Genomic DNA, 8120 nt, shown 5'->3' with positions numbered 1-8120 from the left:
ACAAAAGCAAGAAACAGTGCGTTTGGACCCGATAACGACCAGGCCGCCTCCCAGCACTGCTGCCGAATTCAGTCCCCTTTCTCCTGATCTGTGGGTTGGTGAGTCGGGTAAATTAGACAGAAGTGCTGCTTACTGAAGTGGCCGCTTCCAGCTGGTGCCGCAGCTTCTCCAAAACATCATCGTTGACCTTGTCCTTCTCAAACTCCTTCTGACAGCGGTTCAGCAGCAGCTTTTGGAAACTCAAAGTGCTGGTGGGCTTGTCTGCCATGGGCACTTTTAACTACACAGGAAAGACATGTAGGAGAAACACTTGGGTATAAGACAGTGTTGAGAGTTGTTACTAAATAGAAGCTGATTAAAGCTCCATGTCAGTTTAGAGTGGTTCAAACAGAGTTCACTTCTGTGTGGCATTTGCTTTTGTATGGAACTTCAGCAGCAATGTATGGGAACATGTTACTCACCATAGCCAGGCAGCTGCACATATTGCCATAGGCCATAGAGAAGCTGGGCTCATCGATGGCTTTTTCAAAAACCAGGTCAACCACGCCTTTGAGGCGCTCCTCCGTGTCGATGGTGAGGTCCATCACCTGCTTCATCAGCTGGTTAAACATCTGCGGAGGAAGCTCTGATTTCTCAGGGGGATAAGAGTCTGGGGTGGGGGCAGGAGTGGGAGCTGGAGCTGGGACGGGTCCATGTGCAGAGACAGGGGCAGGAGCAAAAGCAGGACTGCCGGGCTCTCGTCTCTGCACAGGAGGCTCGACTGGCCGTAGTGCTGGTGATGAAGACTTCAGCATTGCACACTCAAGCTTTGGCTCGTCATCTACAGCCAATCACAGATGAGGGTTGGGAAAGTTGAACCACCAAAAAGGGGAAAAAAATTCAAATAAAATAATAATCAGTGGAGTCAAAAGCAAATCATCCACAAAACTAGTACTAGTTTCATAAGGAAGTTCATGCATGTGCTAGCTAGCCCTAAACCAGCTGTGTGTGTGTGTGTGATGTAGTTAGAGGGTTGAAAGGGACAGTGAGGCCTGACCTGGTTTCAAGTCCACAGGAGCAGGAAGGACCTGAGCACTGTCCACGTTATACATGACATTCCCCTGCTCTGCTACCTGGCTGTTCAGCTGCTGGGATTTGAGGTAGAAAATGTGAGGATAATGAGGGTGTGGACATAAAAACTAGCAAAAGACAGAAAAGATGGAGAGAGAGAGAGAGAGAGAGAGAGAGAGAGAGAGATACTGCACACACATGCAGAAGAAGGGGAATGGCAATGAGGGTGGGGGGGTGAGCATAGCACAGCACAGCACAGCACAGCACAGCATAATTAGAGTTTACAGAGAGGCCTTTCCTCAGAGAAGCTGAGGTGCTCAGGGTTTGGCTGAATCGTTCTTACAGGGCCTTTATGCGGGCTGTCTGTGTAGAGGGAACACGAGGGAAGATCAGGAGGATTCGAGTGGCTGTGAGGGAGAACTAAGATGGAGGCAGACAAAAGAATAGGCACGGCAAGTCGGAACATCAAAACACATCTGAGAAGCCTTCTTAAATCAGAACAGCCACAATCACACAAGCTACTGCAACCAGTCAAATATGACGGAGGAGGGTCAACGGTGTGACCGAATCACTGAAGAAGGAAGAGAGAATGGCCGGAAATCAAACTACACCATCAGATTTTGTTGCTGATTGTATGATGCTTTTAATAGGACAAGACAATGAAAGCCAGCCAAACAACCAAACAATCAGCTCAGAGCTTATTATGAGGGAGGACTAGATGAGAGAGAACTTTGACCTGTGGAGTGGATGACGCGAAGCAGCGGCCTGCAGCCGATCAGGGGCTCGGGCTGTGGGACTGAACGGCTTACCTGTGGAGCAGTAGGGGTAGTGCAGGGACGTCCCACTGGTGGGCTTGTGTTCTGGCTAATGCCTACTCCTGACATGATCTCCTCTGTGATATCCTTGCCATCCTGGTTAGGGTCTCGGATACGGATCTTAACGAACAGCAAGTTCTAGTCAATCCACAATTAAATTAATTTCACCTCTGAGGCATGGGGAATACTCACTGTTTTCTTTACCCTCTTAGTGGGTGGAGGCTGCTGAGCTGTATGCACTATTATGGATGGAGATTTGGTGTATATGATCTGGCCAGGATAGTATGAAGGCCCTGCCACTAGTGGTGACCAAAAAAAAGCACTGGTTTCAGTTAGAGAGCAAAAGAAAAACCAGTTTCAGCCAGCAGGAATACCCAGAAGAAAGGTCTCTTTATCAGTGAGAGCACGCATGTAGGTTTCCCAGGTGGGGGTAGAGAAAGCGAAGTCCAAACTCACCATATGCTAGTGGGCAGTCTGCAGGAAAGAGCCCAGGGTAGAATGTACTGGGTCCTGTGGGCTGGACGGAGTACTGCTGGGGATGTCCCACGTAAGGAAGGCCACTGTGGTGATACTGAGAATGAAACAGAACAGCAGAGGTAAAGGGCCTAGCACCAGACATGGCCATTCATATAGGACACTCCTAAAAGAGATATTCAAAGCAGTAAACAAACAAAAATTACAAAAACATTTAGTTTTTACACTGAAAAAAAACTAAACTAGAACTTCTCATTTCTGCTTCCAAGATAAAACATATTTTTATCTACACATTTTAGGAGCAGTTTATTTATTGCTGGCCAACCTGTTTATAGACAGATTTTCAACCCATTTGCTACACTGTGTACATATTTGCACAGGCGCTTTTCTCTGCTCTGGGTACCTGAGGCACGTAGTACTGGAGTACGTAGTACTGGCCGGTCTGGGATGAGGTGAAGGGCATGGGCGTCAGGAACATCATGATGGGCTGGCCGGACACGGGTCGAAAGGAAGCGCTGTTACTTGGAATGGCAGGCTGGGCTGTCTGCATCTGAGGGATCTGGAAAAGCTGGGAGAGGAGAGGAGTGGAGAGTGAGGGTCACAGAGCAGCGTGGCGTATGCCGCAGCAGCCGGCTCAGACGCTCGGAGTGAAGACTTTAGTCAAGAGTTGAGTCGTGGACTCTACAGCAGTTGTACTGGGAATGTTGAGGAGATATATACATAAAAAAAAAAGTTTAAAATTTAAGGGATTTTGAATGTCCTATTATGCTAGGCATGCAAGATACAAAAAGAAAACCTTTCAAGAGTCTGTTTCACATGCATGGCACTAATACAAGGGTGAATGAACTAGCATGAAAAATTAAACAATTACAATGATGGATGCAGCTAATTAGCCATGATTGCAGGAGAGGGGATATATATGTAAAAGACAACTAATCTTGAATGTAAATTTGTACCGATAACCTGAGTCTATCAAAGCCAATGCTGACAAAATATGACATGAGCTAGAATTCAGAATGTGACAAACCCCCATCCCAGTTGGCTTTGATGCTCAGAATGGGAACACAGTGAGGGAATTCCTTCTACATGAGAAACAGTAAAATGAGCCTAAGACGTGATTCTCACATACTGTCTCCCACCGAGCTGTTGCCATCTTAACATTTTCTGGACATAAAATCCTCCCTCCAGCAGTTATGCAGGCAGGCAGAAATGAACCTTTGTATGGGCTCCTGGGTAATGGAGCAGCCATACCATGTCCAAAACAGATTATTAAAAAGCACTGGAGTCCAAAGGAAATAAAAAGAAACAGACTAAAAAAGACTAAACATAAAAGACTAAACATAGGTGCTGGCATCCTCCGAACTGGGGAGCAGAGTGGAGCGCAGGTGCACCACTGAGCTACTGGAATGTCTTTCAATGCATTTTTTGAAGACTGCAAAATTACCTGAATGGATCTCAATCCTCCCTTGAATATTGAAGCAGGAACGAGAGAGAAGCTAGTGGAAGAACGCACTAATGGGTGTAGAGGGTCAGAGAGACTGTAACACGCTCAGATACACTGGCACACACAATTTAAACAAATCTTTAAACAAATTTAAACCAAACCAAGTTTTTTTTTTTTTTTAAATGATGGAATTGAACACTGTTGTTACAGTGGAATTGTGAGGTCAGAGGCAGAGCAAATGTGTTCCACTAACCTTCCTGGCCCTTTAAGTGCACTACTGCAGATAGACTGAAAACAAATTTCACCTAAATAAAATCACACTGTAACACTGAAAACATAAACACAGACAAGCACTGAATGAGTGGTAAAGGGCATTAAAGCCTAAGTATTACATGGAGATCACCGCTCACATTTTCAATTCTTTCCTTTGACAAAACAACTCACATCAACGGCCAAGGCACTGCACTGCCTTTCTAAAAGGAGATGGCAGATGGCACTATCAATTAGCTTCACTCAAAAATGGGAGAAAACAAGGAATGCGGCATGTTATGCGCTCGTGCACATAGTTCGGTCACACGTCTCTGCTATGGTCTTCCAACGTACACTGCCCTTGATATGAGGCAATATGGCAACCTACTGTAAGCTCAACCTTGGGTCACGATATCATGCAGAGCCTTCATAATACCCTATGCTTCTGTGCATGTGCTAGTCAGATTCAAGCTCAAATATCGTCTCTCTCAGCTAGCACAGCCTGACCTCATCTGTCTACAAAACTTCCAAGAGGTCTCCGGTACACTAGACAAATGTTGCTGTTTTGTATTCACAGAGAACATTTATCCAAGTATGTGTACAGATCAAAAAGTTGGGATGCGGCTGGGAGACAGGAATCCATCTGCCTCTGAGATTGATGTGTGAGTTGGGGAGGGGAGTGCAGTGGCTAGAACACTAAACTTGGCGAGGTTTTACCACAGGCACACAGAGGAGCATGCAGCATACAGTGGGAGGTGCTGCGCTGCGGCGGTGGACATTAGCTGCTGGTGGGCAGGATGAGAGAGCAAACTGGGGGTGGAGGAGGGTGGGGGGAGCCAGGCAGAGACTGTGGGGGCAGGATGCGTGCAGACGCATGTCACATGCTGCAGGAATCTGGACCATGTTGCTGACAAGTTCATTGAATGTTTTGAAGCCAACTACAGCACATGCATGTCTGTGTTGTATCTGGGCTTGGTGGATTAGGGTCAAGGAAGACTTATTTTTAGCTGAAGATGTCTATCAATAGCAACACACTTAACTGCAGATAACCATATTTACTGCTAAACTTTGGCTGACATCTCAAGTGAGGCGCACTTCATACAGAATGAATACAAGAGTTAATTTACTGTCTTGTGCAGTTCAATATAACAAGCTCATGGTTCATTGCAGGTGGAGCCACCGTCCTTGTTGATTGAAAACCTTAAGAAGCAGAAGCAACAGTCCTATTCCAAGCTAGAGAAAAAAGGCACAGGACTCTCACACAGCAGACTCTGAAATGGAGGATCTCTCACATTAAGGTATGGCTATGCAGCCTTGAATTTTTATCTCCAGACATTCTTGTGTGGTTCCTAGATTTTTCCCACATTCCAGTCCTTTTCTCAAGTACACTTTAAATAGAAAATAAAGTAATGAATTGAAGGGAATAGCCGGTGCCATCTTTATTCTGAGCTCAATGTTGCATACAGACGAGGTATTGACCACAGAATGTCTAACAGTCTCAGGTGGGTTCAATATTTATACATTTTCATCAAGTTACAAAACCATTTTTTTTTTAAATTGTATCTTTAGGTGGTATCCTGGCCTCAATCCTGGACTTGCCACAGAGGCCATATTTGGTCATTCTCACTTCCTGCTTACTTCTGAAGCCTAATTTGGTCTTTTACAATTCCTGCCATCATATTATTACATTAATAATTTCATTTTATTACCTCACTTGAGTACACCTCTAGCTGGATATTGAACCACTTGGTTGTAATCCTAAATGAATCATGAATGATACAATCAAAGGATCACTGCTTGAAGCCAAGCAAAAAAGTTAGATTTTTCACATTCACAGACATGAAGAACCAGCAGGACGAATCAAGACTCATGTGAACTGTGTGGGAAAGTAGACTTTTCACATACTGTAGAACAAAACCGCTTTGATGAAGTTGTAAGCAAAGTGCTATTAAGAACATAAGCCTGTGTAAATCCTGATAAGCAATTGTAGTTCAGAAGTGTTTGAATATGTGTATTGTTTGTTTGTATTTTCACAGGCCAAAAACAAGTACTGATTAGCAAGATTTACTACCTCCCAGTACACCATTTCTTTTTACTGCCTGAGTAGATGTTGATGGAAGTCAAAAGGGCAACAGAAGCAACAGCCATCTGGTGGTTGCTTCCAGACTACCAGATCAGCTTGATATTCTCTATTGCCTCTCTCTGGCAGAATACCCACCAGGTCATTCCACATTTGCATAGTTTTGGTGATGCTCTTTGCTTTGGCTTCAGTGTCACTTTGGTGGGCTTCTTTGGGTGGGATGATTCCCCCGCTGAGAGTGTGCGGGCTGTTGTGGAGAGAGGATGTGTCTCCAGAGTCACATCCAGACCCACATATGGCCAGCACAACCAGAAAAGCACAGGTGAGGAAGGCAAGGCTTCTGAGAGCTACCAGCCAAGCAGGTGTGGACAGAAAAGAGGTGCTCTGTAGCAAAGAGAAAGGAAGCTGATTGCTTGGTATGTAAAAGGACAGAAACCTGGAAGCTGGTGTGGATAGTATGAAACCCACCAAAAATGAAAACAACAGCTTCATTTGGAAAGAAAACAAAACAAAAAAAACAAAAAAAACCCCACAAAATGCAACAAGAGAGAACAGGTCTTTGCTTATCTTAGATAAATCAATGTTTGAAATAATCAATGCTTTAAAAAGCATGGTAGCCAGGAACAAAAAAGTAACCAAAAGTATTCAAGTATCCATTTTTTTATATCAATTTTTATCTCTGACAAAGAAGATGTGGAGGGGAACCTGGGAGCCTGTTGGACAGGGTAATGAACTGGATTGCAGGCTCAAACACTGTATGCACTTATATGCACTTGAAGGACAGTGTTCACTACCAGTTCCGTGTACGCCTTTTTTTCTATCGTCACTTTGTATCAACTGGGAAGGAGCAACTGTCATTCACACCCAACAGGAATGCAGCTAGATGTGAGCTTGAGAATTCTTGGCTATAGAATCGCCAAAAACTATCTTAAGCACTTTAGCACCATTCTAAGACAACCATTGACAATAATACTCACCTTAATGAATTCTTTGTCTGCATCTTGGCTGCATCTGAGCTGGTGGTTGAAAAGCAGGGCCCGCAGCTGTCGGTTCTGGTGCTGGATGTCATACTGCTTAGCTGTCTGACAGGCCCGCACAACTCGTAGGTCTGTTCAAGGTGGCACTTGTACACCTCAATTTCCATCGTAATTGTCCTGTACAACCATTAAAAATTTGACAGAAGTTAAAAAACAGCAGAACGGTTTGTTACAACTGGAAAAAAATAAATAAGAAAATATTGTTTGTTGTTGTACATGAAAGTCAGAGAGCCATGAGGATAAGCCCTCTTGTCCAAAGTTCTGATCAGCAGTTATGACCTCCTAACACTGCAATCAAAATGCACGGGCAAAAGATGCATTACTGAAAAAACACTCTGCACATCTGGATTTCATGTCACCACAGTCAAAGTTGAAGGCTTTGTTCGGTGAAAAGAAAACAAATGTATCAAAGTTGATGTTATACTCAGTAAGAACTCAGTACAGTAAGAAACTGCAAAATACTCAGAAAACTCTGTGCATGAGTCAGTGGCTCAATAGTCCAACTAAAATCAGCCAGGACCACAGTTTAGTTGGGTTAAACATGAGTCAACTAAATCCTTAGTCAGAGAATGATATTCTGTCTTTGCTGCTTACATGATCAGCTTCTTTCAAATAGCCATGTAAACTTAGTTATTTAGGAATAATATCAAACTACATGTGGGCCATCAGATCCTGTTTGCCCTTGAAGACCCACTCACAATCTTTGCCCAAGTCCAGCAATGGACATGCATTACCTTGCACAGTTTCACAGCTCTGGCACTGCAATCAACAATGCATACGTCTTAACTAAGAAGGCAACAGTTCAAATGGAAAACCTACTTCCTCTCTGGGAGTGAAGGAAGCCAGCTGCTTGATCTTCAGTGTCTGGTTGAGTCTTGGATGCATCAAGCACAGGGACACCAGCTGATACCCCATGGTTGAGGTGCTCCATATATTGTGCAAGGATCGGTTCGTTATAATCACCATTCTGC

The sequence above is a fragment of the Electrophorus electricus genome, unplaced genomic scaffold (assembly GCF_041902795.1).
Source record: "Electrophorus electricus isolate QZ-2024a unplaced genomic scaffold, ASM4190279v1 Scaffold46, whole genome shotgun sequence".
NCBI classification, from domain to species: domain Eukaryota; kingdom Metazoa; phylum Chordata; class Actinopteri; order Gymnotiformes; family Gymnotidae; genus Electrophorus; species Electrophorus electricus.
Note: the sequence above shows the minus strand (reverse complement) of the source record.